Consider the following 24,459-nt stretch of genomic DNA (forward strand, 5'->3'; position numbering starts at 1 on the left):
TATTTGAAAGATGAGAAATAGTCAAACAAAATTTCATAGCAATCATGATTGGCACGACTCTCGCAAGAATTCTCTTCAAAACGTATAACATTTTCTTGACCTTTATCTATCGAGGTATCAGAAATGAAAATCTTATCAAAAAGAGTTAAAAAAAGTAAAGTCCCTAATTGATAAGATTTTCATTTTTGATACCTAAATAGACGTTTCCATTTTCTTGTGCCGCTGAAAAGGAAACTGCAAATTATTTTATATTTGCGAATTTGTAATGAAATACAGTGTCTTTACAGTAATGAAATTTTAGTGAAACAAAGAGTAAGAGAAACCGACGGAAGGCACTTACCGAAGAAACGTTGAATTAGAATCATGGTTGCATAAATAAGCAAGAAATTTCTCAGGCTGTCTATTAGGGTTCATTGTTCCATTCAAATGGGAGCCCGTTGAATCCCATTCGGTTGGCTGAATAAAACTTTGACAAGATCTTCTCTTTGTTGGCTTCAGACTGCGCGATCCAATTCAAAGGGGCATGCATCTATGGAGATTTTGTACAAGACCGATAGTTCCCACTATCATCAGTGCTCGCCTTCTTCTATGCAAATTTTTTTGGTCAGTCTTAAACCACACAAAGCAATTTTAAATGTTTAACATTTTTAATTCTAAAAATCAAAATTTAATATATGAAAACGTGAGATATAATATATCGATTGTGGAACCACGCTTCCACTATCAGTTACAAATCCACATTGTTTTAATTTTCTATCCCCTCTACATGCACATTTTGGTGGGAATACAAAATGTAATGATTGCACAGTTAGTGCGATAAGTGGCAATGGATTTAATTTACTCTTAATAGGTTCTTTTCGATGCAAATTTCATATGCAGAGTTTTCTGTTACACAGGTCCGTGCTTTGGCTGTAGAACGCCTCTGGCGTAATAATTACATGATGATGGAAGGAGGAATTGTAGTTAATGCGATTTAGAACAACAAATGAACATGGTGCAATTTCATTTGGCTCTCAACAATCTCAAACTCATTATTGGGCCTTAAAAAATCATGATTTACAATTTTTACATTTGTAAACTATAAAAAGCCATCGTTTCCTAACACTTTATGAACACAAATTATTATTTTTTTTAATGAAGAATTTTTAATCTAGAAAGTTATTTAGCTATCTAATATAAAAACTTGAGTCTTAGGTTGAAACCTCTTCATGAAAGTATCAATTCTCTCAAAATCAAGTGAGGATGATCTCAATTTGATCTCTCATAATGTCTTGACCTCAAAAAGATTTTATTCGTGTGAGCTCATTAAGAACCTTTCAACTTTGCCTACTGACTGAAGGTCCATTGACAACACAAAAATATTTACAAGACAAACACGACACAAAACAAAACAACACTATACATAAAACTATACATAAAATTAGAACACAGAAGCAATATCATGAAGGCATTAGAGACAAAATTTATATGGAACGTTTCACAATTGAACAAGAAGACAATCCATTCAGAATATAAATGCTTAAAATAAAATTTTCATAATATCTTCCATCAATACACATTTAAAGCCTTTCTTCTTCGTCTAATACTTACTCATATATAAGTGCGCTACACTGACGTCGTCGTCTGAGAAGCTTTTTGATCCAGTGGGCCACGTTGTAAAATAGACCAGCGAACAAGAACACGTTTAATATGTCCCATATAATAAAAAATATGGCGAGAATTGCGCCAAATGGAATTGCTAATGCAATCCAGATATTGTACCTAACTGGCGTGAAAATAAAGTGTGGAGAATTAAAATGCACGACATATATGGTAAGGGGGAAAAGAGACCATAGTCCATACAATCTCAGCTAACCATGCAGATGGTATGATGACCATGTGTACCGCTCCTCCAAATGCTACAACTAGTGATAGCAATGTTTCCACCTTTTGCGGCTTCGTGAAGAACAGTGTTTCCTTCACGATTTTGAAGCCTCAAAAAATTGCCGTCCTCTACATCTCCTTCCATTAGGTAAAGGAGGTTTTCCACCAATCCGTGATACCCGTGAAAGGCTGCAAGGTGAAGTGCACTATTTCCATGCGAATTTTTCGCCCTAACAAATTCACGCCTTGCTACCAAATCTTTGTTGACCTCTTGAAGCAGCCTTTCAATAAATAGCAGATTACCGCGAGAAAGTGTTATATGCAGCGCAGTATTCTGTAGAGCGGTAAACTCTTGGAAAATATTGAGTTTTGCCTCAAGGATCTTATTAAGTTTAACCGCATTTCCCTCTTCAGCTGCTACGTATAGCTGACTGTTCATTCCTGGGAAAAGATGGGCAGAGTCGTCCATACCTAGTGCTTAAGAATTGAGATCAGAAATTCAGTAATACAGAATGCTTAAGAATTGAGATCAGAAATTCAGTAATACAGAATGCACTCATCGAATATTATCATTTAAATATATATTGGTGGCAGGAAATATTAAAGAGTATTTAAAAATAATTAATGTGAATTAAAAAACAGAGGATTGGATTGAGGTTCGTTTTCCAAAAGTAAGCATATTTCGTTGAATGGAAATGAATTTTTTTATAGTCCAGAATAGAATAGAAAAAGAAAAACATGGAGCCACTAAAGACGAGACGCATATCACATAATGCATGCTTATTTTTTTTATAGTCCAGAATAGAAAGAAAAAAATATGGAGCAACTAAAGAAGAGACGCATATTACATAATGCATACTTAATTCAATGGGCGATGACGACAGGCTCTGACTTGCAATTTCTTTATTCAATATCTAGAAACCAGGCACGTATATGAATTTAAATTAAATGTCCACAGATTATTAACAAAACATGACAATACTAAAAATAATAAGAGTTGAGACGTCTTCGTACAAACGTATTGCACAAGGAAAGACTAGTACACAAGTACAAGCACATTGCATAAACCATATTTAATACGTGCATGGCTCTCGAATATTTGAAATGGTCTTCGCGCTGTTTAGTGCTTGGTTGAGGATACTTCTTGGCTTGTTCCGATTGACTGGTAAGACAAGTCCCTTGTGTCGGTTGAGATGTGCGTTTTATATCGCCCCTTATAAGCATTTTATTAAAATTATATGTTAAGATTTAGTTGCCTCCTGCTAGAAAAGGTATTCTGGAAAATGGCTATCCAGCATTGAGGATGTACGGAGTATCCATTATAATCTATTTATAATGAAGAGTGTTGATGTCTTGGTGTATCTTATAGGAACTCGATAATTATATTTTCAAATGGATGGATGGATTTTGAGGCAGTCTAAATGAACTTTTATGTATTTCATTTAAGGATGATGTTTGGATGGACAAGGATTCAATTTCTAAGTCTGCTGCAAATTTCTTTTACTTCAGGGTGAAATCAAACAATGAAAAATAACTTTAGATTGAATGTACATTCTAGAAAGAGTGTGGAATGACATTTGTGATTATTAATCACAATAATCATAATTGATTATGTGCTTTATTTATCTAACCATGCATTGTTTATGTTTATGGGTTTTCAAACTATTTTTTCTTTCTTGAAAAATTGTCTATAGTAGATGGCAACTACATGGGGATATGGAGATTGTTTTGATTGGTAATATCTATTGATAGATAGATATAGTGCATTTACAGGACCCTATTTTCACGCTCAAGTATGCTTGGTCATCAAATCATGGCATGTTGGATTTCATTCGATAGAGGAAGTTTCCTCTTGGATTCCAATTTGTGTTCATTTTCTTAGACCACCCATAGCATTCTAGATTCTTAATATTCTTCATTCCATAGTAGCAATTTGTGGGAAACCTCTAGGTCCTTTTCATCAAATGCTTGAGAGAAAGGTAACTACACATGAATGTATCTATGTAGACATTGATCTTAATAATCCTTTGCTTGATTCTTAAAAAAATACTTTGAAAGTATGAATTGGATTCAATAGGTGGATTATGAAACCCTTCCTTTCAAATACTATTTAATCTCATGATTATGGTCATATTAAGAGAATTTGCCCAAAACAAGTCTATGAAGGTTATGCTTCTTAGCAAGGCCTTACTATGGTGAAAGAAAATGCAAATGCAAAAGGAAAAGCCTCAAATACAATTAATAGACTTGACTCAAATGGATTTATTATTGTATGGCATCACAATAGAGGAAGTACTAATACTCATAAAAAAGGATTTATCTAGGGGGGATTCACAATCCATTTGATATTATATAGTCTTTTGTTGATCTTAATTCTACATGGCTAAAAAGACTATATCTACTTTGGGTTGAAAATAATTTAATAACCAAGACTTTGAATTTTTTTATTCTTCCTAGATCCCATTATAAGTAGACAAAAATATTTTTGATGTTCAAGCATTGCCTCAAGAATGGTTTGGTGGACATAATGAATATAATTTGGTTGGTATTGAATTAAATGCTAGGGTTCTTGTTATCAAAGATATTGTAGTTGAGGAATCTATAGATTGTGCTATATCAATAGTCATTCATGATATTGAAGTTAAGCATGGTGTTAGTATAAAAAAGGGAAATCCTACTCCGCTAGGTCTTCAACAAAGTCTCTTAAATAAAATAAGTATTCAAGAGAAAGAGAAAATATAAAAGGAAACATTAATTGAATTTGAAATAATTCATACTTTTCATTCTTAATTCTCTATTTTTCAAAAATGATTGCAATCTCATGGGATGCTAAGGGTTTATGTAGCTCTCCTTGTTACAAGGTTGTCCATGATCTCATCAAAAATCATTAACCTAATATTAGTTTTCTTTAAAAAATAAATCTTGTCTATGTTTATTTTATTGTTGAAAGGTGGTCAATATCAATATATGGGTGCACAAGGATGCGCATGTGGTTTAGATTATTTGTGCAAATCTCATCAAGTTGTGCCTTCCTCTTTCTTAATGTTTAATAATTCTTCATCTTTTTTAGATACATGTTTTGAATTGATCATCAAATTTTATAATATAATATTCATGTTCTAACAAACTTTCAAAGAAAGATTTTTTGTGGTCTCATATTTAGCTTGTTCATTTAATATTTTTTTTCTACTCCTTGAATTTTAAATGGGGATTTTAATGCTATTCTTCCTCTTAACGAGAAACTTGTAGGATTAGTTACACTTAATTCTTCTTCTTGTTTTTCTATTAAATTATATATTTTATTAATCTTACAGATATTAAACCAAGTGGAGGCATATATACAAGTTTGAACGAATAGAAGATGGGGCTATAATTTTATTTCAAAGTTCATAAATAGGTTTATTCATCCAGCTAAATGGATTGGGAATAATATGATAAATTCATCTAAAATTTTATAGTAGCATGGATCTTAGAAACAACCCATTAAATTTTTCCTTTCTCTTTTTCAATTCCACAAAAAAAATAAAAATTCAATTTTCAATTTAGGTGGCTGTCATCAAACAATCGGGGAGAATATGTTTGTTTAGTGGTTACATTACAAGCCCTTCTTTAATAGTCCAATGAGTTCCATATTTAAAAGTCTCCAATTTGGTGGGTTTAAACATAAAGAATGAAATAACTTTGGTTTCGGTAATCTTTTCTAACAAAAGAAATAGGTGCAAGAAAAGTTGAATGAAATAAATTTTTAAATTAAAGAACTAGGTATAACTAAAGAAATAATTTTGATGGAGTTCTCTCTTTCTAGGGTGTTTTATGAATTAAAGTTGCGAGAAGAGGTCATTTGGAAGCAAAATTCCAATATTACTTGGCTATAGTAGGGAGATCAAAAATATTCTTCATTCATAGTTCAATTGATAGGAGATGAAGTAATGCTATTTCTTTTATTTTATCTTCTATATTATTTAATTGACTTCTTGTAAGAATAATGAAGAATCTATTGATCATTTTCATACACTATTTAAAGAAGGTGATAATGTCCATGTAGGAGGAAAGGATTGTTTAAGACTCAACCCCTTCATTGGTTGCTAATAAAATGAATAATCAAGCAATATAATATATCACTCTTGATAAATTGGGTAAATACAACTTCCAAATGAAGAAAATTAAAGCTTATAGTCAAGATGGATTCCTATTTAATTTTCTTAATGAACACCAAGATATTTTAATGAATGATTTCTCCTATATTTTGTTCATAAATCTAAACTTCATAAGAAAATGCTTAGAGAAATCATAAATATTTTTTTGTTTCGGCATTAATTGGTAGGAAATCCCGGGATAATTATTTTGATTGATTTCACCTTACATCTCCCTATCATATTTTTTATTACTTTAGTAGGAGAAAGGGCCCTAATCCCTCATAGAGTTAAGACAACAAACAACACATTAGAGAAACATCACAAAATAACAATTGGCATCGCACAACCAAAAGTACAAAAGGAACAACCCTACCACTAAACCCTTGTAATCAAAACATAGATATCAAAATACATAGCCCACCTGACTAGCCTATCCAGCCACATAAAAAACATGTAACCATAAACCATCATAGAATCATTTAATCCAAGACCTAAAGAGGACCACTAATAGTATTACCATAAAAAATTGCAAAGTCTTAGTAGGAGTGTAGGCCTTACAGTTTAGATTTAAAAGTGCAAAATTTAAATCTACTAGAGCTATCTTTCTTAGGCAATGAAGTGCTTCTATACCTATGAGAACTACAAGTATTGATAAGCTTAATCATCAAAATATCAACAAAAAAGGAAAATTCCTAGTACCCCATCATGAACCACATTATCACTTTTCTTTAAGGAGCTCCCAATTCCTTCTAGGCATCTAGATCTATCTCTATGTCCAGCCGAGCCTCTAACTGTTGTTGTCCTATTCCCTATTATTGATTGGCTATCCTCTCTAACTAGGATGAGCTGTTGGAAATGCAAAAATATCATAAAGACAAACAAGGATTAGGTTTTCAATCCGGTGAATGTTCAAATCAAAATGCCAAAGATAAAGGCAAAGTAGACAAGGTGGAAACTGAGAAGAAATTTTGCAAACATAGTCTAGAATCAAGTACCTACTCCAAATAGACCATTGGCCTTTCAACCAAATTCTCAAAGGTACCAATCATTCAATTGTTATTTTTTCATTGTAGGAGTTTTGGACATGAGGTTGTATATTGTAGGCATAAAGTAAATAAGAATACTCAATGCTTTAATTGTAAGAGTTTTGGACACAAAGCTAATAGCTACAGTAATCAAGGTATGAACAAAAGCTATAGACCATTTGTGAATGGAGTAAATGGATCATTTATGAACATGATGAATAAGCCCTTTCATCGTTATTTTCATATATGCTATAGTTTTGGTCATAAAACTAATCAATGTAAATCTACAATAAATTCAGTGAATTCAAGATGGAGGAACATCAAGTGTCACAATCGCAACAAGTATGGTCATTTTGATAACAGATATAGGAAGATGGATGGACTCCTGGTTTTGGCTTTAACCTTAGTTTGTAAGAATCTATACATTTCATTGAGGATGGGTTTTCTACACTAATCCTACTCCTAATGCAAAAATAAAAACATGAAACAAAAGAGATTTTAAGAGAATTGATTGATTCAGACATTTGGGTGCAATCCCCATTACCAGTTCCTTCATCAGGGCAATAGAGTCATATTACAACATCTTACATTAGCCTAAATAGACCTAACTATTGTTGGGAATATGTCTCGAATTCTCCTAACCAGTGTTCGGGTTGATCGGTGTAACTTACCCTGATGGAACAGCTTTTGGGAAGGTATCAGGTTGTGGACTTTTCCTATCGGTGTAACTCTAGCCAATGAAAATGTTGCGGACAAGTATTGGGTTAGGTCTATCCGATGTATCCTCCTTGTCTGGTTTATCGGGGATCAGGATTGCTTGTTTGTAGTTATGCTGATGGCCGATGGAACCTTCTTCCTTTGATCGGTTACCAGGTGAGCAAGTCTGGGATGATTGAATGATTGTCGCTATACCGCTATGGTGAGATGCACGAAGGTTATCCATCATGGCTTGACGACCAAATGGTGGGACCCAGCAAGAGAGAAGCTCGAGCAAGTTAACGAGTGAGCAAGTCTAAGATGATCGGATGATTGTTGCTATACCACTATGGTAAGATGCATAAAGTTTATTCCCTATGACTTGGCGACCATGGTGGGACCCAGTGACAAAGAAGAGCTTCATTCCGGGTGATTAGAGAGGTAGTCCTAAGGTGGTAGGGAAAGGACTTCGGAGCCAATAAGGGGGTACCATGTGGTGGAGTGCAGAAAGAGATCAAGGAAGATCAGAAGATTGGGATAGTTGGTTGGTTGTCTTCTCGATGACACAATGGAATTTCCTTAAGTGATCGAGGTATCTTCGGAGATCAAGAGAATTGGTTGTTTGGAACACCGATACCTGATGAGGTCTCCTTTGGCGATCGGGTTGACTAGATGAATGTAAAGACGTCAATCTAGGATCTAACCCTAAACTACACTTTATTCATAAATAAACTTAAAATTTCAATCTCTAAGCATATTTTATACAAGATATAAGCAAGCATCGAATATATCACAATAATGCACATGAATAATACAATATCCAATAAGAAGTTATCATTTTCTACTTAGGCTTCCAAATTGCCTTAAGAATATACAAGAAGATGCATCCGTTGATCTTTAGTTTGAGTCGCTTCCTTCTGTCTTTCGAACGCAGACGAGAACAAGAATCAGATGCTTTTTCCACCCAACCTTGAAGCTTACACTTCCCCAAAATTCTTGGTCAATCAAGAATACCCGACCCTGGACGAATTGGTTTAACCAAAGAATTCGAAAGCAAGAGGGAATCTGGTGCATGCCTAGATAATATATGCATTTTCATTTTTCCTAGATCATTCTAAGAAACAAGCATTCACTATCATACTAGGATGTAGTAGAGAGTATAAATAAGGAATTTCCATCTTTTTCTACGGATAATTCAAACAATAACTCGGCCGAGTATATGCCATGCACAACAAAATAATAGTTGGAAAAAGCAACTATTCTCCCTAAAGCATCCACATTCGGCACCCGTCCCAAAAGGTAAATTTTTCCAACTCAAGCTTAACCCTAGCTTGATTCCCTCAAACACAAATTCTTTTGAGAATACAATCTTTCTTTCAAAACAAAAATAGAGATATCATTTTTGTTGCTTACTAATCATTACTTGTCTAATATATCTTTCGAAGACAATCTTTCATAAAAATGATAAACTTTTATAAGCAATAATCTTAAAATCAATCTTTCATCTAAAATAAAGTACATACAATAGAAGGTGTTAAACATGTATGCAATTATTCTCATACGTAAACAAAAGTATGCAAACACATTCTAAAAATAGAATTAAAACTAAATATTTTTGTGCAAAATACGATATTATCAACATCTTTTCTCTAAATTCTTTTCTTTTATTCCACAATGGTTTATAAAGCATTTCAAATACGATATTAATAATTGATATCCATTTGGACATACGTATCTATTATCTAAACTTCCATTTCAACACAATTTATACCAAATTTCACAAATAAAATAAAACATAAACAAAAGATTCTAACCTCTTGGAAACTTTAGAGTGGATTGTAAGCTTTTGACCTTGTCGTTCTTCATCAAATGATTCCACTCCTTGATCGCAAGTCTCTCTTTCTCTCCAAATTATTCTTATCTCTATCCAATTATCTCTCTATTGCTCAATCTCCACGATAATATCCAACTATTCTTCCTTTACATCCAACTATCCTTCCTCTCTATCAAACTATTCTTACTCTCTATCAATCTATTCTTACTCTCTATAAATCTATTCTAACTCTCCCTTCAAGAAATTATCGCTCTTCTAATCTCGTGTGAGAAAGAATGAAATGAATGAGTGTGTGCATACGTCTATTTATTCGAATCTTGGCTATGTTTGCTGCTATCCTCTGGGTCCTATTTACTGTTCCATTATTTCTTTTGTCATGTGGTTGTAACTGTATTCTCCACGCAGTCTTATGGATTAAATACCATCCTTGTTTTGTGGCAAGTTCGAGTCTTATTGTTTAAAGCTTCCAACCGTTTCAGTTGGAGCTTGATTGCTACATGGAATTTGTCGACTACTACAAAGTGGTGTTGCATGCCAAGTCGTGGGAGTGTTTTACACATTGTTTACATAGTAAATGGGAGTAGTGGTAGTCGGTAATATCTCCTTAAGCTATGCCTACCTTAACATCTTACCTTATTGCCTCCCACCGCATTTGACCTGCGTTAATGCTTTGATAGTGGCCACCATGGATGGAGGGAGACTGTTATCTAACCGACCAAAGCAGCTACCGTGGGTGGAGGAGTCTGTTTTCACCGACCAAGGCGGCTCTTCCAATTTGCTTCAAACGGTCGACCACCTTTTTCAACCCACCACCTTTTATTATTATGTTTAATATTATATTTATAATATGGTATGTTTTATAATTTATAAATGACTTTTCATTAAACATTAAACTTTGTTTTTAATATATTCTTTGATAAACCTTTTCTTTGATAAAGAAATATATATATTGGGTTTTCATTTCCTAATTTAATTTCATACATACATATTCAATATTTACAAAATAGATGATCAAATTATTATTAGACAAATTTCAAATGGTCATGATCATAAAATAAGAAGATAATTACTTAAGAATAATTAAATATTCAATATATAAATGTATATATATATTATGGATTATTATAAAATAGTTTAATTCCTCAAACCTATATTTGATAATTACACTCTTATCTATAAGTCTGTGATCGAATTATCATTAGAATTCATATACACATAATGCGTATATATTTTTGATCTCAAATGATTACGTATATGTATAAACAGAAGTCTTCACGAAATCAAATTTCACTATAATTGGATATTGATATATGTATATGATTGAATAAATTTCTCATATATATATATTATAATATTATTCAATTTACAAAATTTAAACTCTTAAGTACTCTTTTCATACATTTACATATCTGAACAAGAAGGACATAAAAACCTAGGGTCGATATTCGTTTTCGAATCATCTACACATTTTATCTCTTTTAACCTTAAAACATAATATTTCACAATTACTCAGACAACTTATATTTATTTCAAACACTACTCACATCATGCAATTAACGCACATATATAAACATTTAAATCAATCTACCTCTTATTCCAAATTCATCATTTCAATTTGAACAAATACTCAAATAAGGTCATTTAAATCATCCATATTTTCAAGATGCAAATATAAATCCTAATGTGGTATGTGAAAGATTCCCTTTTCTATCGAAGTCGTTCAGTTAAAAGCAATTCTACCTGATTCGTGTTCTTTCCTTCGACATCCTTCACCTCATCCTGCATTACTTGCACTCAAAATTTTATCAGCATTGACAAACCTAAAAGAATATTGAATTTCATATCATTTGTAGGAGTAAAAAGCATATTATATTTCCTCATATTAGATTATGAATGATCTAATCTATTTTGAATTTCAAAATCACATTACATCTTTAAATTGCACAATATTAAATAAAACTATTCGTGACATCCTTCCCTTCTTGGAAGAGACATCGTCTTGATGTCTTGCCACTCATCAATAATTACAAAACCATAATATCTCACGAAATTTCAATCTTACCTCAAATTCAAATAATAATACCAAGAGCACACAGGCTATCCAAGTTTACATCATAAAATAATAATAATTGTTTCAAAATATCCAAAATTAAATAGCAGTTATTTCCTAAGAAAGCAAATGAGGAAAATGACGGTCAATCATCTCAGCATCCTCCCATGTAGCACTATCCTCAGAATATTGGTCCGACTGAACCTTATACTAAATGAAATCTCTGCTACGTAGCTTCACACTATGCTGATCAAGGATTCGGATGGGCTCCACTAGCACCACCCCTGGATCCTGAACCTATAAGGATTGCCAATCAAGAATATGAGATGCATCAACATTGTAAGGTTTCAATAAAGACACATGAAACACATTATGGATTCGAGCTAGACCAGGGGGTAAAGATAATCTATAAGCAACTGGATTGATAACCTCCAATACATCAAAGGGTCCCACATATCTTGGAGCCAATTTTGATGATTTTCCAAACAAGATAGAGCTCTTATGAGGTTTGACTCTCAAAAAGACTTTATCTCTTACAGCGAATTGTCTAAAAGTTCTATTTCGGTCTGCATAACTCTTCTGTCGGTCAGCTGCTTCCTTCAATTTACTCTTAATCAACACCATCTATTCATCCATTTCCTTGAGTAAATCTGGACCAATAATGATCCTATCCTCTAGTCTATCCTAGCTGATAGGTGTGCGACATTTTTGCCCATAGAGTGCTTCAAAAGGTGCCATACCTAATGATGCATGAAAGGAGTTGTTATAAGAAAATTCAACTAAGGACAAGTACTCCTCCCATTTGTACTACTGATCCATGCAATACATTCTCAAAAGATCCTCCACTACCTGATTAACCCTTTCTGTTTGGCCATCAGTCTAAGGATGATATGCCGAGCTAAAATTTAGCCTTGTTCCCAATGCTACATTCAATGTTGTCCAAAATATGGAAGTCATCCTAGTATCCCTATCAGATATAATAGTTTTTGGAACTCCATGTAATCGAAAAATTTCTTGCACAAATTTCTTGGCAAGAACAAATGATCCATCTTTTAGATTACCAGGTATGAAATGTGAAACTTTAGTCAACTTGTCCACCACTACTAAGATAGTGTCATGCTTATTCTTACTCATCGGTAATCCTTGGATGAAATCCATACTAATTACCTTCCACTTGTATTCTGGTATAACATGTTGAAATAGAAGTCCTGCTGGATGAACATGTTCAGCTTTTACTTTTTGACATTCCAGACATTGTGCTACATACTCAACCACTTCTTTCTGGAGTTTAGGCCAGAAATACTATGTTTTCAAATCAGCTACCATCTTTATTATTCCAGGGTGTCCTGAATAAGGTGTATTGTGCATCTCATGTAAGATCAACTTCCTCAACTCTCCTCCTTCTGGTATATACATCCTTCCTTGATATCTCAAAATACCTTCTGGTTCTATCTCATATCCATCATAGCGATGGTCTGAAGAGTCTCTTTCCAAGGCTTGTTTAACTCTTATATAATGTTCATCTTCGAAAAGATTCTGCAACACTTGTTGCTTCAAATTCGTCCTTGTTGTAACCATTGCAGATAGGTGTCTTCTTCTGCTGAGAGTATCAGCTACTATATTTTCCTTCCCTTCGATATATTCAATACCAAAGTCATACTCACTTAGAAATTCAAGCCACCTTCTCTGTCTTGCATTTAGGTTAGGTTGTGTAAAAATATACTTTAATCCTAAATGATCTGTTTTAAGCTCAAAAGGCTTCCCTTATAGGTAATGCCTCCACATTTGTAATGCATGCACAATAGCTAGTAGTTCTAAATCATGCAGAGCATAATTCATCTCATATTGCTTTAGCTTTCATGATTCATATGCAACCACCTTTCCTTCTTGCATCAATACTGCTCCCACACCTTCACCCGAGTCATCTGTAATTACTACAAAATGTCCGTTGGGATTTGGTATTGTTAATACTGGTCCTGTTGTCAATTTTTTCTTTAGGAGTTGAAATGATTCCTCACATTTCTCAGTCCATTCAAACATTTTCTCCTTTTTCTGAAGTGAGGTAATTGGTGCCGCTATCCTGGAAAATCCTTCCACATATTTTCTATAATATCCTGCAAGTCCCATAAAACTTTGAACTTCTGAAACATTCTGGGGCGTTGGCCAATCTACTATTGCTTCTATCTTTACAGGATCAACTGAAATTCCTTCGGCGAATATGACATGACCTAAGTATTGCACCTTTTCCTAAAAGAAGGCACACTTAGAGAATTTCCCATAAAGTTTACGATCTCTCAATCATTGCAAAACTATCCTCAAGTGCTTCTTATGTTCTTCTTCATTCTTAGAATAGATCAATATGTCATCAATGAAGATTAAAACAAAGTCATCCAAGTATTCTTTGAAAATACTATTCATGAGGTTCATGAATGCTGCTAGGGCATTAGTTAAACCAAATGGTACAACAGTGAATTCATAGTGTCCATACCTTGTTCGAAATGTAGTTTTAGGAATATCTTCATCCTTAATCCTTAGCTGATGATATTCGGATCAAAGATCGATCTTGGAGAATACAGATGCACCTTTCATTTGATCAAATAATTCATCTATCCTTGGTAGAGGATATCTGTTTTTGATGGTTACTTTATTCAACATCCTATAATCAATGCATAACCTCAAAGTACCATCTTTCTTCTTTACAAAGATCACTGGTGCACCCCACGGGGATACGCTTGGTCTAATAAAACCTTGCCCAAGCAATTCTTGCAATTGAGCCTTAAGCTCATACAGTTCTATCATTGTCATTCTATATGGAGCCTTAGATTGTGGCTCCGTTCTAGGTAAGAGTTCTATAGAAAAATCGAACTCTCTCTTAGGTGGTAACTTGGTAAGATCTTTTGGAAAGACATCTAGAAACTCTGCAAGGATAGGATAATCTATAGGACTTTTCTCTATATTATTCAAATCATTAACCATGATGGTAATGATGGAACATCCTTTTCTTCGGGCCTTCTTGAGTTGCATTTCCGAAATGTATCTCAATTCAAGAGGACTTTGAGATCCGAAAATTTCAACAGAATTCCCAAAATCATCCATGCAACTAATGACCTTATCTTCACAGTTCACTATGGCTTTATGTTCAATCAACCAATTAATACCTAAGATCACATCATATGATCCTAGTGGTGCAACATAAAGGTTAACTTGGGTTTGGAAACTAGGAAGTTCTAATTCACTGCAAAATAGACAAGTATCTACCCTCTTTTTTGCTCGATTTCCATACTGAACCATCCATGAATTTGAAATATAACCAGGTTTAACAGATATTCTAGAAACTACTTGTGGATCAATAAAACATTCAGTAGCTCCTGTATCTATTAAAATAGAAACTGATTGTCCAAAAAGCTTACTCGTGATTTGTATAGGTGCGGCTTGGAAATCAGCTTGATGATTGTCGACAACAAAATGAATCTAATGTTGAGGGGCTCCTTGCTGATATGATCCTCTCTGTGCTGAGGTATGTTGTGGACAATTGGAGGTGTAATGACTCCCTCCACAATTATAACACCCATCCCTAGGACCAGGATGGCCCCCTAACCTTCCTCTGTCCATGTTTTGTCGAGCATTGGTGTTATAGTTTGCTTTCTTATTTCCATACTAATTTTCTCTTCCTTTTTCTTGGGTGTTGGGTCCCCTCTTAAGATTTCTTATTTGCTGATTGTTGCTATTGTGATTCCTTGGAAATTTCTATTCCCAAAATTCGGTCGGTTGTTCTCATTCTTTCGGAGGTTCCCCAATTGTTGTAACTTCTGCTCTTGCTTAGTCACTTTTTCAAATACCTCCACCATGGTTAATGGATTATGGATGTCTACCTCCGCTCCTATATGGGTTCTTAATCCCAAAAATGAACTTCCAAATGCGGAACCTTTCATCCATCTGGTATTGCGGAACATACTTAAGGAGATTAGTAAATTTCTCCCAGTAATGTGTTACCGACATACTACCTTGAGTAAGGTTTTGAAATTCTGTCATCTTTTTGTCAAAGAATAATTGTGGAAGCCACCTTTTCCTGAAGGATTGTAAAAACAAATCCCAAGTGATCTCTCTTGGTTGTAGTTTCCTTTCTGATTTTTCATTGTCCCACCAAGTAGCAGCTTCACCAAACAACTGATAAGCAACCCAAACTGCCTTGGTTTCATTTGACATGTTGTGGAGACAAAAATATTTTTCCATTTCAATTACCCAGGCCTCTGCACCATCGCCAATTGTTTTTCCATCAAACTTTGGTGGGGCTATCCTTTTTAAATCTTTTGCCAGCTCTTCTTCTATTCTGGCTTGGTTGTCGGTTTGCTCCTCAACCCTTGGGGCTTCTTGTCGGACTTCTCTGACCCTTCGAACCTCTTGTTTGAGACCATTCATCCTTGCACTTTTCTGATTGAGAAGATCAAGAGTTTGATCGAACCTTTCGTTCCCATTACTTGACCCTACCCTTGTGGTTCTTGAGGCCATTTCTAGATATTAATTCTACAACAAGGAGATATTGATAATTCTTAGCGATAAGAGACATATTTGCTATGTTACGTCTTTTGTAACTTTTATAATATTCCCTAACTTATAGCCTTATAAGAAACTAGAGAGTTTAATACTCCTATTGAATAATTAAGAAAAACAATATAAATTTAAAACATAGCAATATCAAATAATTTCATTCTACTTATTTCCCATTTACTATATAAGTTAGGTTCAAAGTATATATATAGATATCATTAAGGAATACACAATTTTTAATTCAAAATACAATAGAAAACATCTTTATTGATAATAGAAGAGGATACATCTTTATTTAATAGTAGAAGAGAGTACATCTTTATTTAATAGTAGAAGAGAGTACATCTTTATTTTATAGTAGAAGGGATTACATCCTTATTCGGTAATAGAAGGAAAGACATTTTATTGAAGTGTTGTAACACATTACATCACTCATTGAGAGGAGTCAGGGGAGTGGATTCTTCCAACTCATTCGGACTTAATGGGGTATATCCTTCCGATTCAGCCTCACTTAGAGGGGAATAGCCCTCAGATTCCTCAGAACTGATCACTATTGGCTTGATAGGTGAATATTCCTACTAGGGCTCTTTTTCTTTTTCAGGGATATTCTTCTCAGTATGACATTCTGTAGGGTTCTTTCCTATTACAATACTCTTTTTTGGTACAAGTTTTGCTTCAAAGGGAGCATCATCCAAAACTGGCTTAACAGGTGATTGAGGATCCCTTTTAACCCTTAGGTAATGGGCATATACTGCTACCGACTTTCGGGTTGTCTGCTTGGTACGAACCATTTCTGTAAAACATAAAGCTATTAATTTCCAGATTTATCTTAGCGAAGTGACTCATATAGGTCCTAGTGTTATAAACCTAGGCTCTGATACCAAAATGTAAAGACATCAATCTAGGATCTAACCCTAAACTACGCTTTATTCATAAATAAACTTAAAATTTCAATCTCTAAGCATATTTTATACAAGATATAAGAAAACATCGAATATATCATAATAATGCACATGGATAATACAATATCCAATAAGAATTTCTCATTTTCTACTTAGGCTTCCAAATTGCATTAAGAATATACAAGAAGATGCATCCATCGATCTTTAGTTTGAGTCGCTTCCTTCTGTCTTTCGAACGCAGACGAGAACAAGAATCAGGCACTTTTTTCGGCCAACCTTGAAGCTTACGCATCCCCAGAATTCTTGGTCAATCAAGAATACCCGACCCTGCACGAATTGGTTTAACCAAAGAATTTGAAAGCAAGAGGGAATCTGGTGCATGCCTAGATAATATATGCATTTTCATTTTTCCTAGTTCATTCTAAGAAACAAGCATTTGCTATCATACAAGGATGTGGTAGAGTATATAAATAAGGAATTTCCATCTTTTTCTACGGATAATTCAAACAATAACTCGGCTGAGTATATGCCATGCACAAAAAAATAATAGTTGGAAAAAGCAACTATTCTCCCTAAAGCATCCACATTTGGCACCCGTCTCGAAAGGTAAATTTTTCCAACTCAAGCTTAACCCTAGCTTGATTCCCTCAAACACAAATTCTTTACAGAATACAATCTTTCTTTTAAAACAAAAATAGAGATATCATTTTTGTTGCTTACTAATCATTGCTTGTCTAATATATCTTTCAAAGACAATCTTTCATAAAAACGATAAACTTTTATAAGCAATAATCTTAAAATCAATCTTTCGTCTAAAATAAAGTACATACAATAGAAGGTGTTAAACATGTATGCAATTATTCTCATATGTAAACAAAAGTACGCAAACACATTCTAAAAATAGAATTAAAACTAAATATTTTTGTGCAAAATACGATATTATCAACATCTTTTCTCTAAATTCTTTTCTTTTATTCCACAATGGTTTATAAAGCATTTCAAATACGATATTAATAATTGATATCCATTTGGACATACGTATCTATTATCTAAACTTCCATTTCAACACAATTTATACCAAATTTAATGAATAAAATAAAACATAAACAAAAGATTCTAAACTCTTGGAAACTTTAGAGTGGATTGTAAGCTTTTGACCTTGTCAATCTTCGTCAAATGATTCCACTCCTTGATCACAAGTCTCTCTTTCTCTCCAACTTATTCTTATCTCTATCCAATTATCTCTCTATCGCTCAATCTCCATGATAATATCCAACTATTCTTCCTCTACATCCAACTATCCTTCCTCTCTATCAAACTATTCTTACTCTCTATCAATCTATTCTTACTCTCTATCAAACTATTCTAGCTCTCCCTTCAAGAAATTATCGCTCTTCTAATCTCGTGTGAGAAAGAATGAAATGAATGAGTGTGTGCATACGTCTATTTATTCGAATCTTGGCTATGTTTGCTGCTATCCTCTAGGTCTTATTTACTATTCCATTATTTCTTTTGTCATGTGGTTGTAACTGTATTCTCCATGCAGTCTTATGGATTAAATACCATCCTTGTTTTGTGGCAAGTTCGAGTCTTATTGTTTAAAGCTTCGAACCGTTTTAGTTGGAGCTTGATTGCTGCATGGAATCTGTCGAGTACTACAGAGTGGTGTTGCATGCTAAGTCGTGCGAGTGTTTGCACGTTGTTTACGTAGTAAATGGGAGTAATATCTCCTTAAGCTACGCCTACCTTAACATCTTACCTTATTGCCTCCCACCGCATTTGACCTGCGTTAATGCTTTGATAGCGGCCACCGTGGATGGAGGGAGACTGTTATCTAACCGATCAAAGTGGCTACCATGGGTGGAGGAGTCTATTTACACTGACCAAGGTGGCTCTTCCATTTTCTTCAAACGGTCGACCACCTTTTTCAACCTGCCACCTTTTATTATTATGTTTAATATTATATTTATAATATGGTATGTTTTATAATTTATAAATGACTTTTCATTAAACATTAAACTTTGTTTTTAATATATTCTTTGATAAAGATATATATATATCGGGTTTTCATTTCCTAATTTAATTTCATACATACATATTCAAAATTTACAAAATAGATGATCAAATTATTATTAGACAAATTTCTAATGGTCATGATCATAAAATAAGAAGATAATTACTTAAGCAGAATTAAATATTCAATATATAAATGTATATATATATATATATTATGGATTATTATAAAATAGTTTAATTCCTCAAACCTATATTTGATAATTACACTCTTATCTATAAGTCTATGATCAAATTATCATTAGAATTCATATACACATAATGCGTATTTATTTTTGATCTCAAATGATTACGTATATGTATAAACAGAAGTCTTGACGAAATCAAATTTCACTATAATTGGATATTGATATATGTATATGATTGAATAAATTTCTCATATATATATATATATATATATATATATATATATATATATTATAATATTATTCAATTTACAAAATTTAAACTCGTAAGTACTCTTTTCATACATTTACATATTTGAACAAGAAGGACATAAAAACCTAGGGTCGATATTCGTTTTCGAATCATCTACACATTTTATCTCTTTTAACCATAAAACATAATATTTCACAATTACTCAAACAACTTATATTTATTTCAAACACTACTCACATCATGCAATTAATGCACATATATAAACATTTAAATCAATCTACCTCTTATTCCAAATTCATCATTTAAATTTGAACAAATACTCAAATAAGGTCATTTAAATCATCCATATTTTCAAGATGCAAATATAAATCCTAATGTGGTGTGTGAAAGATTCCCTTTTCTATCGAAGTCGTCCAGTTAAAAGCAATTCTACCTGATTTGTGTTCTTGCCTTCAACCTCCTTCACCTCATCCTGCATTACTTGCACTCAAAATTTTATCAGCATTGACAAACCCAAAAGAATATTGAATTTCATATCATTTGCAGGAGTAAAAAGCATATTATATTTCCTCATACTAGATTATGAATGATCTAATCTATTTTGAATTTCAAAATCACATTACATCTTTAAATTGGACAATATTAAATAAAACTATTTGTGACAATGAAAGTTATGCCGAAGTCCGATGAAGTCGTTTACTGTTGACCGAGGATCAGGGTAACTTCTGAGTGCTGGTTCCGATGGGCCAATGAAGTTGTCCACTGCTGATTAGATATTGGGGTAAGTTTTTATTGCTAGTTCTGATGGTCGATAGTGAAGTATCCATCTGTGGATGGTTGCCTGGACCGAAGTCCAAAAGACTAGTAGGTGAACAATTGGAATTTTCCTATTGGTGTATTTGAATATGAACCAACTTGACTTCCGGATGAATGTGGGATAATATGTTTTCCATGAGTTCATGAATGGATAGGCTATTACTTGATGGTTACATTCCAAGGCCGTTATAGAGAGGAATGTTTGGTTGGATAGATGGCGGTTGCTAGAGATGTAACTAATGAGAAGAGCGAAGAAGGGTGTGCATGAAGGCTATGTGGAGGTGATGGTTTTATAAATAGCCAAGTCAATGTGTCTGCATGTGGTGAGAACAGAGTTCTGAGATTAGAGTCCGGAAAAGAGGATCTGATAACTTTATTGTAATCATGTTGTTTATTGCATAAAGTGATCTCCCTTTGGTGGTGGGTTTTTTACCCGTAAGGGTTTTCCCACATATATCTGGTGTCTTTCTCTAGTGCTATTCTGTCCGGTTCATCTTAATCTTCTGTTTGTGTTTATTTTAATGTACTGCAAATTGAAATTGAAATATTTCCTTGCTTTGTAATCCCCTTAGAATTGATGATAGGAGAGCATTTTCCATGTATGGCTTTCCTTACAAGTGGTATTAGAGCCATTTAGTCATGTTATCCTTGCCGGGTAGGGCTGTTTTGTGTCAATTGGGTTTTCAGTGGGAGTCCAGCAGAGTATTTGGTTTGCAGATTGAGATGGCACACACTTCTGGACGAGTGGAGATTGAGTAGTTCAATGGTTCAAACTTTGAGTTGTGGAAACTCAAGATGGAAGATTTGCTATGTCTGGACAAAAACCTTCAGGCATGAAGCAAGAAGACTGGGATCTTGCAGATAGAAAAGCCAAAGGATTGATCAGAGTCTGTTTGGCAGACTCTATTCTGTTAAACATTCATGAGGAAAAGAGTGCACATTGTCTATGGAAGAAACTTGGAGATATTTATCAGGGGAATTCTCTGGTAAACAAGTTGTTCCTGAGGAAGAAGTTGTATTCCTTGAAGATGGATGAGGGTACATCTGTTGTAGATCATCTGAATGTTTTCAACATGATGGTTGCTCAGCTAACTTCCGTGAGAGTCAAGATTGATGACGAGGATTGATATATGCTTTTGTTATGTTCTCTACCTGACACATGGGATCATCTGGTAATGGCCATTAGGAGTATAACAACCACTTTCAAGATGGAAGATGTGGTTGCTTTGTTGTTGTCAAAAGAAACATGAAGGAAATCTTCTAAGATAGTCAAGGAGGCCCTTGCTGTTTGTGGAAAGACAGAGGACAAGAAGTCTAAATCCAAGTCAGAGGAAAGTTCTGCTCCTGGAAAGAAGTCCAAAGCGAAGTGCTGGAACTATGGGCTGGTTGGTCACATTTGGAAGGATTGCAAAGTGAAGAAGAAGAAAGAAAATAAGAGTTCTTTAGATTCTGGGTCCTAATAGAATGAGGATGGAGATGCCTTCTGAGCTGCTTTGGCAAGTTAGACATCTATTGATGTCTGGTTCAATCTTTATGAAAAAGATGTTTGTCACGATGCCATGTAAGACTTAGTACCATGTTTGACAGTGATGTATATTGATCATTTGATGGTGGATTATCTTCATGTGACTGAAGATGCTAACATCTTGAGGATTCATAAGTCCTTGGTAGAGATGTTGTTTATGTCATATTTTGACATGTTTTCCTTAGTTAGGATGTGTTATATTATGTCTGGGTACACTCTTGAGATGCATTTAGAGTTTTGACATAATATTGTTATCTTCATACAGAACATGTAATCTCTTTGGAAGAGATGTTTTAGATCATGTTTGTCATGTTTATATTCCTGACTTTGTAGTTGGAAGTTTGACAATGATCTAGTTTTTTTTTGTTTCTGTATTTTGAGTGCATTAATCATATTGTTTGATACTTCATGATAATGTGGTTATGCAATTGGAGGTTGACTTGTATTGATCAGTTACAGGTGCTCATGGATACATGGAAACATAGATGGTGTTATCTTTCTCTTGTGGCTAGAGATGTATATGTTGGAATGATTAATAGGTCCAACTGAGATGCATTCATCTGTTATAACATAGTTGACATTTAAGAGGTGGGTGTAGAAGGGAATGATACAAGGTGTTGTGAAGACAAGCTTGCAGGTTCTTTGTTTCCAGTCAGTATTGGGAAAGCTCTTGGTACAAAGATTTATTTAGTTCTATGTGATGTTGTAAATGGTTATTTTCAACTTTGACATTACCTGTGCAGTGGGAGCTCCTTGGTGTGTAATGCACGTGAAGCTTGAGACTGTGAGTAACAGGTTGTAAATGTTAATGTTCTAAAATTCATTTTGGTATATCTTAAGGGTATGTGTAGTTGGATGTGCTAGCACTTGCTGTGGGTGCTATTCTAGCTATGTCTGTAACAAATGTTTGTACATTCGATTAGTTTTTGGATCATGAGTTTTGTGTGCTCAGCAGATAGAGTTGTAGTTTTCTCAGTGGATAGCTTCTATGTATGTCCAATGGTAGTGGCATGGTAGAAGGTGGAAGTGTTCATGAATGAGATGAGACTGCTCTGCATAGGTGCACATGTTAATTTCTTTTCTTGATGTTTTTTGATCGAGTGGTATATGAGTATTGATGGGCTTTAGAGTCCATGGTTCTTAGTGAAATCTGTAAGTGTTCAGCATGGTAGATAGGTCCAGTAAATTCCTCGGCAAGTGGGAGATTGTTGGAAATATTCCTCGAATTCCCCTGACTAGTGTTCGGGTTGATCAGTGTAACTTACCTCGATGGAACAACTTGTGGGAAGCTATCGGCTTGTGGAATTTTCCTATCGGTGTAACTCTGGCCGATGAACATGTTGCAGACAAGTATTGGGTTAGGTCTACCGGATGTATCCTCCTTGTTTGGTTTATCGGGGATCGGGATTGCTTGTTCGTAGTTATGTCGATGGTCGATGGAACCTTCTTCCTTTGATCGGTTAACAAGTGAGCAAGTTTGGGACGATCGAACAATAGTTGCTATACCACTATAGCGAGATGCACGAAGGTTATCCATCGCAGCTTGACGACCAAATGGTGGGACCCGACAAGAGAGAAGCTCAGACAAGTTAATGGGTGGGCAAGTCCCAGATGATCAGACGATTATCGCTATACCACTATGGCAAGATGCACGAAGTTTATTCATCGCGACTTAGCGACCATCATGGGACCCAACAACAAAGAAGAGCTTCATTACGGGTGATTAGTGAGGTCGTGCTAAGGTTGCAGGGTAGGGATCCCAGAGCCAATCAGGGGGTGCCATGTGGTGAAGCGCAGAAAGAGATCAAGGAAGATCGAACAATCGAGATAGCTGTTTGGTTGTCTTTCTGATGACCCGATGGAATTGCCTTCGGTGATCGGGGTATCTTTGGAGATTCGGAGAATTGGTTCTTTTCTACATTGATACTCGATGAGGTCACCTTCGGTGATCAGGTTGACTAAATGAAAGTTATGCCGAAGTCCGATGAAGTCATTTACTACTGATCGGGGATCGGGGTAAGTTCTGAGTGCTGGTTCTAATGGGCCGATGAAGTCGTCTACTGCTGATCGGATATCAGGGTAAGTTTTTAGTGCTGGTTCCAATGGCCGATAGGGAAGTATCCGACTACAGATTGTCGCCCAAACCGAAGTCCAAAAGACTAGTAGGCATACACTTGGAATGTTTCTATCAGTGTATTTGAATGTGAATTGACCCGACTTTCGGATGAATGTTGGATAATATATTTTCCACGATTTCATGAATGGACAGGCTATTACTCGACGATTACGTTCCAAGGCTGATATACAAACTGACAAAGGAATGTTTGGTTGGATAGATGGCAGTTGCCAGAGATGTAACCGATGAGTAGAGAAAAGTGGGGTGTGCATGAAGGCTGTGTGGAGGTGATGGTTTTATAAGTAGCCAAGTCGATGTGTCTGCATGTGGTGAGAATAGAGTCCAGAAAAGAGGATCTGATAACTTTATTGTAATCATGTTGTTTACTAAATAAAGTGATTTCTCTTTGGTTGTGGGTTTTTTACTCGTACGGGTTTTCCCATTTATATCTGGTGTCTTTCTTTGGTGCTATTCTATTTGGTTCATCTAATCTCCTG

This window comes from Cryptomeria japonica, chromosome 4, assembly GCF_030272615.1.
Source record: "Cryptomeria japonica chromosome 4, Sugi_1.0, whole genome shotgun sequence".
Lineage (NCBI taxonomy): Eukaryota > Viridiplantae > Streptophyta > Pinopsida > Cupressales > Cupressaceae > Cryptomeria > Cryptomeria japonica.